The 10,937-nt window shown below is 52.8% G+C and overlaps 1 long non-coding RNA gene across 1 annotated transcript in view; it reads left to right on the plus strand.

The window, feature by feature from the left end:
* Positions 1-5,725, plus strand: part of LOC131381726 (uncharacterized) — a 32,104-nt gene extending 26,379 nt beyond the window's left edge. Inside the window, exon 3 of the long non-coding RNA XR_009210617.1 lies at positions 5,107-5,725. This is a non-coding gene — a long non-coding RNA (uncharacterized LOC131381726). The remainder of the gene's footprint in view (positions 1-5,106) is intronic.
* Positions 5,726-10,937: the final 5,212 nt, after the last annotated feature.

Consider the following 10,937-nt stretch of genomic DNA (forward strand, 5'->3'; position numbering starts at 1 on the left):
CATCCATCCATCCATCCATCCATCCATCCATCCATCCATCCATCCATGCATCCATCCACCTATCCATCCATCCATCCCTCCCTCCCTCCCTCCATGCATCCATCCACCCATTCATCCATCCATCTACCCATTCTTCCATCCATCCATCTACCCACCCACTCGTCCATCCATCCATCCATCCATGCATCCATCCAACAAATACTGAATGAGTTCCCACTGTGTGCCCAGCATTGCACACAGCTCTGGCAATACAGAGGCAAATGAAAACTGACACAGTCCCAGGGCTTATGACCCTTATAGTCTTAGAGTGGGGACACTTCAGTTGCCAGAAAGGGCCTTGCAAGAGCTAGTTTGAAGAAATGTCTCATGCTGATTTGTTAGTGTTGATTAAGGCTGTAGCTCTTTCCAGGAAAAACGGTGAGTTTTAATTGACTCCCAAGCTGAAATGTCTCAAACCATGATTTTCAACCAAAATTTTCTTTGTGAAAAATCGCAAATGTGCAACACATTTAAATAAAAAATCAATTTCATAGTCAAGAGTTTGGTAGCAAAAATGTTGATTTCCAAAATGAATCTCAAGGGCAAGAATGCCATGAGGTCTCTTTCAAAATGTCTGTTAAACTTGAGGGCTTTGAAAATCTCTCCTTCAGAGAAATCTATCATCATGAACCATTGGCCCTTCACGGTGAGACTGCCATGGAGCGGCCTGATACTTAAACCCTTGCCAATTACTGCTAGCTTCCTATGCGATGCCAAGCAACCATATGGAAACTGAAAAATTCAGCAAAAATCTGGATGCCTTTTCTATATGACAGCAAATAATCAGATATTTGGAAACAAGAGATTTTTTTTTTTAACTAAATCTTGAGTCATTCTCTGGAAATTTCTAAATACAACCTCAGAGGAAGTTATGGTGTTACTCATTTTATCCCGTCCTTCTCTGTTTTCTTCCTGGGTGATCTGATTCAATAATCATGCCCCAATCTGTATCCCAAGCCCTTGAAATCTCCTGGTCACCATTTCCAAAGGCCTCCCAAGCTTCCCTGATACCAAGGCAACACTTTAGGCAAATTCATTCAGAGGAGTAAGTTCTTCCCTCTCTCTTCCTTCTGCCTTACTCAGCGTGTGTTTCCATAGTGGTCTGTGGTCGCTAGGGCTCACCAAATGTCCTAGTGCTCCCACATCTGCCAGCCTTGCTTGTAGGTAGAGGCCGTGAACCTGGGTCTGGCCACTGGGATGTGAGGGATAGAGCGACTTCTAGGACCCATCCTTATAAAACATCCTGTGTGATTCTCTAGCTCTCTCTTCTCCTGTTATGTGACTTTAAAGGCCTCTTGTTCCAGATTGCAAAGCTACAGGATGGAAGAGGCCACCTGACTTTGCACTTGCATCAGACTTTGTGAATGAGTGAAATGAACCTTGCTTGGGTTACACCACTGAGATTTGGGGTTAATCTGCTACTGCAGCCCAGCCTGGCCTATCCTGACTCATACCTGCAGGATGTCCCACAGACACCTCAGAGGCCACATGCTCAAAGTTGCACCAGGCGCTTTCTCCTTTACGTGTTCCTGACCTAGGGAAGTGGCATCACCGTTCCTCCTACCACTTCTGGGTTGCGTTTGACTCTTCTGTTTCTCACTTTGCACAAGAGGTGGTTCTGGGGACCCACCTCTATCTCCTCCTCTCCACACCTCCCCATGGCCTCCCAGCTTTCAGAAGCTGCCAGCATTAACTTTTAAAAACACAAACCTGACCATTCCATTCCTTTTTCTTAAAATCCCTAGAAGGTCCTCTTTGAACTCAGAATAAAGCACAAACTCTTTAGCACCCAAGACCTGTGGCCTTTTGGCCTATTTCCCTCCAGTCTCATGGCCATGGCTCTGCCCCGCATGGCAGGGCTACTTGCCACTCCCGGTGTGGACCACGTGACTTTATGCCTTTGTCCCTGTGTGTGCTGCACTCTCTGTTTCACCTTACCTGGGTTTCTACTCACCACCCAAGACCTGCTCCAATGTATTTTTCTGTGATGCCAACATGTCAGGCGAATAAATTCTTCCCTCTGTCTTCCTTCTACCATACTCAGCACATATTTCCATAATGGCCTATGTTCTCTGGGGTGTAACTAGCTGTTAAGCAGAAATAAAAACCACAGGGTCAAAGAGTTGAGGGACAATGGAATTAATCAAAGTCAAACAGGTTTTTAAATTGCAGAACTTTGCAGGCTTCAATATGCAAAGTCACGTGACTCTGTAAAAGGTAAGATGGAGCCCATGGTCCTTCCTAACACAGCGCATTTCTAGAGAGTACCTCCTAAGGCTAACGTTCCACGAAAGTCCTAATGTAACCCACCCTCTCACTTGACAGATGGGAAACTGAGGCCCGGAGGACACAGCTGGGAGTGGCCAAGTGGAAACAGCTAGGAGAGTGGATGAGGAGGTGAAGTGCGCTGGCCGGGGGGCTGCTCCTCTGGCAGGTGAGGGACTCAGTGCTCAGCCCCCAGCCTTGGGGAGCATTTGTCTTGTGAATGAATACGCACTGTACCCCAGCTAGGCATTTCGAGGGGGCTGGACAGAGACTTCAGAATAGACCGTCATGGACTGTCATCACATAGGTGAGGTTGTGTGATGCAACAGGGATTTACTGTGGGTTATCTCATCATAGGTCCATGTGAAGACCCCCTCTGCAGCACATGACATAGTCAATGCCTTCCAGGTGTCTGAGCATTACATAGACACTCATTTTTCTGCATGGCAACCTACAACCCAGGTACCATCATCATTCTCATTGAACAGATGAGGAAACTGAGGCACAGAGACATTTGGTGATTTGTTTCCTGCAGTGCCAGAACCTGAGTTCAGCTTCTCTCCCAACCATCACTATGAGCTCATTTAAAAAAAAAAATACTTATGACACACTGACTGTGATGGGTGCTTTCACCTACAGAACAACCACTTTGTAGGCAGGTGTCATTACTGCCCTCACTACCCCCTCTGCTGTGGTTGAATGATAGTGTCCCCTCCAAAATTCATGCGGAAATGCAATCCCCAATGCAATGCAAAGTGGCCTTTGGGAGGCGATGAAAATGGAATTAGCACTCTTATTAAGGGCTCAAAGTGGAAAGGTGTACTCTCTTGCCCTTCCAACCTTTCCCTCTCTTCTGCCAAGTGAGGACACTGTGTTTGTCCCTCAAGAGGGCGCCATCCTGGAAGCAGGAAGCAGCTCTCACCAGACACCAGTCCTGCTGGTGCCTCGATCTTGGACTTCCCAGTCTCCAGAACCATGAGAAATAAATTTCTGGGTGTTTTTTTTGAGACAGGGTCTCACTCTCTAGCCCAGGTCGGAGTGCAGTGGCACAATCATGGCTCATTGCAGCCTCAACCTCCCAGGCTCAAGGAGATCCTCCCACTTCAGCCTCATGAGTAGCTGGAACTACAGGCATGCACCACCATGCCTGGCTAATTTTTAAAAAATATTTTATATTTAAAAATATAAAATGGGGTCTTGCCATGTTGCCTAGGCCGGTCTTGAACTCCTAGGCTAAAGTGATCCTCCCACCTCAGCCTCCCAAAATGCTACGATTACAAGCGTGAGCCACTGCACCTGGCCTGTTCTTTATCAATTACCCAGTCTGTGGTATTTTGTTGCAGCCCTTACAGCCTCCTCTAGGCAGTTGTTGTTATCTCCCCTCAGTACCACCTGGAAGGGTGTAGTCAGCACTCTCATCCTAAAGATTTGCCCCTTTCAGCCATGGGCCACTTTCCCAGACCCCCCCAGTGCCCATCAGGAGAGGACCATTTGTGGTCCAGGCTCCAACGTGCTGAGGGCTTCCTCTAAGCAAGAGCATGCTCCTGCCTGGTGAGAATAGGAATGTCCGATTGGTAGGAGGAGAATAAATCACTCCTCACCTCCAACCTACATTGGCCAGAGCTGGCTCCTGCTCTCTATTCCCATGGCACTTTATATGTGTGGATAGAGAGCCGGGGAGCAGTGGGGTTAGGGTGGGCCCATGCTATGTGCTGCAGGGCTGGTGGGTCATAGTCTCCCCAGGTGTTGGTGGTGTTAATAATCATCCTAGGCCCGTGGGGTGGGGTGAGGATTGATGCAGGAGAAAGTTGAGGCGGGGGCTCTGGCATGGAGCAGGGCTCAGGCCACTCATCACCCAGGACCGTGTCAGCCCTCAGGAGCCTGTGGGTGTATAGGGGAAGCGCAGGGGTTCTTCAGCCAGAGGGACAGGTTCAGAGCCTGCTGATGCCCCTTGATGGTTTTGGGACCTTGAGCAAGTCCCCTTGCCTTTTGGCGCTGTGCCTCGGTTTCTTCTTCTATAAGAAGGAGGTGATGATGCAGCCCACCTACCCAGCCCCCCTCCCCGCCGCGTCGGGGGAGCAGGTGAGCTAGCACTGTGGCACCGGGAGCGGAGCTGACCCCTGGCGGGCCCACGCTGGAGGGGCATCGCCATCTCTGCTGCCCCCCTGTGGCGTCATCATATCGACCTGCCAGTCCCCCTCACCTGATGTTAATCTCCCAGAGGCTGGGGACTGGTTCTGATCACCTCCTGGCTTCCAAGTGCCTGCCACAGGGCCTGGGACCCCTGACGCCTCAGTGGACTCTGGGCAGACCTGGGAAGGCTTGGTGTTCACTACCTGCTGCCGTGTGCTGCACTCTGCCACCCTGCGGCTCTCTCTCCAGTTCCTCAAAGGCCCCTGTGCCATCTGTCTCCAGGTGTTTGCACCGGCTGGTTTGCAACCCCCTCCACCATCTCTTCCCCAATTCCTTAGACACTGTCTGTCCTTCTAGGTTCGGCTTCAGAGGCAACTTTCTTGGGGAAGCTTCCAATGACTGTCTAGGTTACTCATGCCTCTCTGTGGTCCTGCTGCCTGCAATCCCATTTCGGGGTGCCTGTCCAGCTGGAGGCTGCTAGCGCTGCTTCTCCTTGCCTTTTGTCTGTGTCCCCACCATGGCATGAGTCCATGAGGGCAGGGATCTGGTCGAGTTTGTCCCTGCCATCTACTATGCCGGGCACATAGTAGGTGCTCAGTAAATATTTAGTGACTGGAATAACGGAACCAACCCTTTTGTGGTGCATTAACTGTCCCTCTCACACATCAGGGGTCCGGCTGGTCCACAGAGATGGCGTCCAAGGGATAAGAACTCCTTGCCTCCATTAAAATGCAACAACCCCTCTAAGAAGAACTGCTGAGTCTTCCCCCCGGTCTGCCCTCCGTCTTCTGGTTGGACACGGCCAATAGCCTCTTCTGTTTCCCTGTGGGTGCCTTTCCTTCCTCCACATGTGGATACGCTACCCTTCGGTCTCCACATCAGACTTCTGCTCCTGGCCTGAATTAAAGTCCCGACCCGCCAAATCCACTGTCTGGCTCTGTTTCCCCTGACAACCTGATAACGAGATTGTCAGCTTGATCCTTCTCGCTCAAAGCTGTCCCCTCTCACCCCTTGCTGTTTGCTAAAAGTCATTAGGAGATTTCTCTGCAGGTCATTACTGTCCTCCTACCCTGACAGCAGGTACAAAACTTCTGAATCTTGCTCAGGGCTGGCCCAGGGGCTTCTCCTTTGGGAAGTCCAGCAAACCACCAGCCTGTCCCTGCAGTGCTCCCTCCTGCCAGGTTCACGGCATTTCCAGTGAGCCTCATCATGGAACCTTGACATCTCTGAGGCGGGCCCCACTTAGGGAGCTGCACAATTGGAGCTTCGTCACATTTATAAAGATAAATTAAAATATTATCACTAGAGACCGTCAATAATTTAGAAAAGCCTGGGACTTTTAATGAGCAAGTGGTATGATTAAAAGTCAGAAACACAAAGTATCTCTTTTTGGATTAGCAGGCTTGCCGTGGAATGGGGAGGCCAGCTTGGTTCTTTTTTTTTTTTTTTTTTTTTTGAGACGGAGTCTCGCTCTGTCGCCCAGGCTAGAGTGCAGTGGCGCAATCTCGGCTCACTGCAAGCTCCGCCTCCCGGGTTCACGCCATTCTCCTGCCTCAGCCTCTCCGAGTAGCTGGGACTACAGGCGCCCGCCACCACGCCCGGCCAATTTTTTTGTATTTTTAGTAGAGACGGGGTTTCACCGTGGTCTCGATCTCCTGACCTCGTGATCCGCCCGCCTCGGCCTCCCAAAGTACTGGGATTACAAGCGTGAGCCACCGCGCCCGGCCTGCCAGCTTGGTTCTTGAAGCCAAGAGGCTTGGACTGGGGCTCACCTGGCCCCACCAGGTTTTGGAGTCCTACTATGTGCTAGGCGTTTGCATTTCTTCTCTCACGAATCCTGATGAAAAGCCATGCCATGGGGCAGCATGCCCTGCTGGTCACACATTGGCATCACGTGGGGGAGTTTAGAGAAGATGGAATAATGGAGCTCCACCCTCACCGAGCCTGAGGCAGAAGTGGACCCGGGAAGCAGGATTTTTCTAAATCTCCTCACATGATTCTGATGAGCAGCCTGGGTCTGGAGCCACAGGGTTAGCACAGTGCTTCTCCAACTTGGGGGTGTGCCAGAAGCACAGAGGGGCATGTTAAAACAGATGCCTGGGCCCTACCCCAGAGTTTCTAGTCTGGGTAGGGCCCAGGAATCAGCATGTCGAATCAGTTCTCATTAAGGTAGATGGTGCTGGTCCCATTTCTCAGCGTAGGCAATTTGAGAAACAGAGAGGTGAGGGTGAAGCTGAAGGGCCTCACAGCCAGCACGTGGGAGAGGGGGGCTTTGAATCCTCAAGGTAATTTTTTCAATTCCTTTGTGACTTCACCTTCTCTCTCTTTAACTTGGGGAAAATAATACCTACCTTATATAGGTGTTGTGAAGTTCAGTGAGTCTTTCCATCCAGAACAGTGCCTAGCCCATGGTGGGTGTTTAGTAGCATTTATGATCATTGCTGCCTCTATTACCTGGCAGGATAGTTGAAGGGTGTCCTCCGGGCAGCCTTCCTCCCTCAGCCCCAGACAGCAGCTCTCCCTTCCCTTAGCTCCAGGCACCTCTGTGGGAGCACCTGTTTCCCTAATGTCACTCTCTGTTCACCTGTGTGCCTCCCCATCAGGTTGTGAAGTCTCCAAGAGCAGGCACCAGGTATGATTCAGGCTGGAGCCCAGTGCCCAGCCTGGAGCTGAGAGAAGGGAAGGAGAAGAGAGAGCAAGGCGGGGCATGCTGAGCGTCCTTGCGTTGTGAAAAACTGTTAGGTTTCTTAGCCCTGGACAGCGTTTACTATTGACCTGATGCAGCTGAGTGTTGGATGCTGAGCCCAAGCATCTGCATGTGGCCCCGTCCATCTTGCAGCGCCTGTGGGGTCCTCACAAACAGCGCCTCCATCAGCCACTCACACCCCCATGCCTTCTGAGCCTTTGGCTTCCTCAGTGAGTACTGCTGACACCAACTCTGTGGCTCCTAAAGACGTCCCGTGTGCTCTTCTCCCATCAGGGCATGTCAGGAGGGGTCAACCAGCTCTCCTTTGCTGTCTACACTCTCCCACGTCTTTCCCCGGCACCGGAGCCCCTGAGTCCCTCAGTCCCTGATGTGGGTCACTAAGGAGGGTGAGTGCAAGGCAGGTAGGAGGCACCTGGGAGTGGCAGATGGGTCCCTGTGGGTTTCCCTGCATTCTCTCCTCTGTTGCCTGCCAGCTCCCAGCCACCACGGCCTCTCTCTGGACCTGGGAGGAGTAGCCTCCTAAGTGGCTTCCTGTGCCTGTCCTCACCGTGGCCAGAATGATGGCTGTAAACATGCTCATAACCTCAGCCCACTGCTTAAAGCACCCCAGCGACTTTCCATCCGACCGTGAGTACAAATCAAGCTCTGTGTCTGCTCCTTCCTGAACATGCCAGCTCCGGCATCGGCATCAGGGTCGCCATCCCCACTCTTCCTGCGATGCCTGGGTGGGGCCTCGATCCTCAGCTCAATGTCACTTCCTAAGGGAGCAGGGCTTCCCTGACCCCTGAGCACCCCTACCTCTTCTCGGATGGCCACACTGTCCTCTCCTGGGCACTTAGTTCCAGCTGAAATTAGTTTTCCCCACTAGGCTTCTCGTGAGCGTGAGAACCTTGTCTGTCTCCCTCATCACTGTGTCCGCGTGTCCAGCAGGTGGGGACTGAGTGGTCTGGGACAGTCAAAGTGGCTCTGAGCTCAGACCCACAGAAGGGGAGAATCAGCCTTGCTCTTTCCAATGTCTTGCAGCCTCATTAGGGCAGAGGCAGCGATTGTTCTGGAAAGATCAGTAGCTAGGTGTCACGCCAACTGCATTCCAGCTCGGGACCCTCTCCTCAATTTGTTGGGGACTTAACGTGACTGACCAAGTCACTCAGTGACTGAGCCTCCCCTTGAGCTGAAGGGTGGTGGTGGTGAGCTCATTTTGCTGCCCTGCCTGGCTAGGCAGCCCGAGTCTGAGCCCCATCGATGTAAGGTGCCTGAGAGCCCGGAACACACAGATGACAAACGCACCATGGCAAACGCACAGATGACAAGCAACTTGAGGTGGTGTAAAGAATGCCACCTCGGGGTTAGAACACCTGGGTTGGAGTCTGGCCTCTGACACACACTGACCAGGTGACCTTGTGTAGTCAAGGAATGTCTCTGGGTCTGTTTCCTCCTCTGTAAAATGGGGACAGTGACACCTGCTCCAGCCTGGTCGTGAGAATGAGATATGATGGCCTGCAACAGCAGCCCCCAGAGCAGAGTCCCCATTGACCTCTCAAGCCCGGGGGAAAGTGCCCAGCACCTGGTAAGTGCTTAATAACTAACACTGCCAAGTCCTCCTCCTCCTTCCTTCCTTCCTTCCTTCCTTCCTTCCTTCCTTCCTTCCTTCCTTTTTTTCCTTCTCTTTTCTTTTTTTCTCGTTTCTTTTTTTTTCTCCCTTCCTTCCTTTCTCCCTTCCTTCCTTTCCTTCTCACTTCCTTCCTTTCCTTCCTTTCCTCCTCCTCCTTCCTTCCTTCCTTTTCTTTTTTTTTTTTTCTTTTATTTTCTTTTTTTTTTTTTTTTTCTTCCTTCCTTCCTTTTTTCTCCTTCCTTCCTTTTTCCTTCCTTTCCTCCCTACCTCCCTCTCCTCTCTCCTTCCTTCCTTCCCACACTGGAGTGCAGCGGCATGATCTCGGCTCACCGCAGCCTTGACCTCCTGGGCTCAAGCGATCCTTTAACCTCAGCTTCCCAAGTAGTTTGGACCACACCCAGCTAATATTTTAGACGTTTTTTATAGAGATGGGGTCTCACTACGTTGCCCAGGCAGGTCTCTGACTCCTGGCCTCAAGCATTCCTCCCAACTTGGCCCCCGACAGTGTTGGGACTACAAGTGTGAGCCACTGCACCCGGCCAAGTTTCTTGAGGATAATACTTGCAGGCCTTCTTTATTTAAAACAAACAAACAAAAAAAACCAGTTAACACTGAGAGAGACCCCAGAGATTGTGCAGCCTCTTCCTTTACAGTTGGCAAAATGGAGGCTTGGGAGTTTGAGGAAGGACCCCATGGTGGTTCCTGTCTAAGCTGGGGTAGAACTGAACCGTCTCGTCCATGTGCAGTGCTCTCCTGCCAGCCACGATCTGCAGCCCTCTTTTGGTCCCCCACTTTTCCTCATCTCCCCTCCCCTCCACCCTTCACTGACCCCACTCTGTTCTTTTCTGCTTCCTGTGTGAGACCAGATGTTCCCACAGCTGCGGAGTCCTCCCTTCCCTCTTCCCATTGGGTTTGAACCTGACAGGTTCAGGATTTACATGGTGGGGTGAGAGGGGAGGACACATTCAGAGTGTGGGGCTTTCTTAGGCATCTGGCCAGACCTCCTCCTCCCCAACTCCCAGTGCTGGGCACAGCGTGAACGCAGGTAGCCTGTGCCCAGTGCTTTGGGATATGATTTCCTGGGGAGGGTGCTGGGTACTCCAGTTCTCTGGGAGCCACAGGGAACCCCCAATTCTCCATCTTTCCCAAATGTTCGAGGCCTTGCCCCTCTGCCCCAGTAGGCTCTCTCTGGAGCCAAAAGACCCAGCTGGGAGGTGGGGTATGACTGGGACCCCAGCCCAAGGGCTCCTATCTGGCACAGGGCCTCTGGGGGAAGGCGGGGGGCAGGATGGCCCTGGCCTGGCAGAGGCTCTGACCCTGGCCTTGTCTTGGGAAGCCCCTGCCCTGCTTGTTCCTGGAGGCCCATCTGACACTCAGGGTGGGTGCTCTGTGAAGTCATTTTTATCGCTACTGAACTAAAGTGGCCGCGGGACCTTGGGTGGGGACTTGCTGTGCTCCGAGCCTCAGTTTCCACATTCCTCACTGCGCCTGCAAGGTCCCTAGGATCTCGCACCCTGCCCCCTCCCCTTGCCTCCCCACACAGGGGCTTGTCCTGTTCAGGGTAGCTCTCTCGTGGCCCCTGGGTTGGGAGATGAAGCCACTGCACGTCCCAATGTCTGAACCAGGGGACTGTCTGTCCTTGGGGCAGTTCTGCTGAGGACACCTTAGGGGCCTCTGCACTGCCCCCACCACCCCGCTCCGGCAGCCTAGCAAGTCTCCCCAGGGACCTTCATGGGCCTCAGCCCTTCTCCACTGCCACCTCTTCAGAGGCCCCTTGAGGAGAACCCTTTATAATCTGCGCAGGGAGCCCTGGTTCTAGCTCAGAGTTCTTTTGCCTATAAATATGTCCTCTTGGGTTGGTCTGTCTCCCTCAGGCTGTCAGTTCCTGGACGGGGACCTGGCTGTTCCCAGCGGGAGCCCAGAGCCCCAGAACCATGGTTGGACCTGGAGAGAGGGAGGGAGGACTGGAAGAGGTGGGAGAGCCGGGAAGGAGGACGGGAGGAAACACCGAGCTGGGAAGGGGATCCTGGCCTGGAGGTGGGGCCGCGCTCCGGTACCCCGGGCTTCCCACGAGCGTCTGGGTGGCGGGCCGGCCGGCAGGTGGCGGTGCGCGCTCGGCGTCGCGGGTGGCGCCGGGGCCGCCGAGTCCCCTCCTCCCGCCGCTCCCTCCCCTCGCCGGCT

This window comes from Hylobates moloch, unplaced genomic scaffold (assembly GCF_009828535.3).
Source record: "Hylobates moloch isolate HMO894 unplaced genomic scaffold, HMol_V3 SCAFFOLD_17, whole genome shotgun sequence".
Classification (NCBI taxonomy): domain Eukaryota; kingdom Metazoa; phylum Chordata; class Mammalia; order Primates; family Hylobatidae; genus Hylobates; species Hylobates moloch.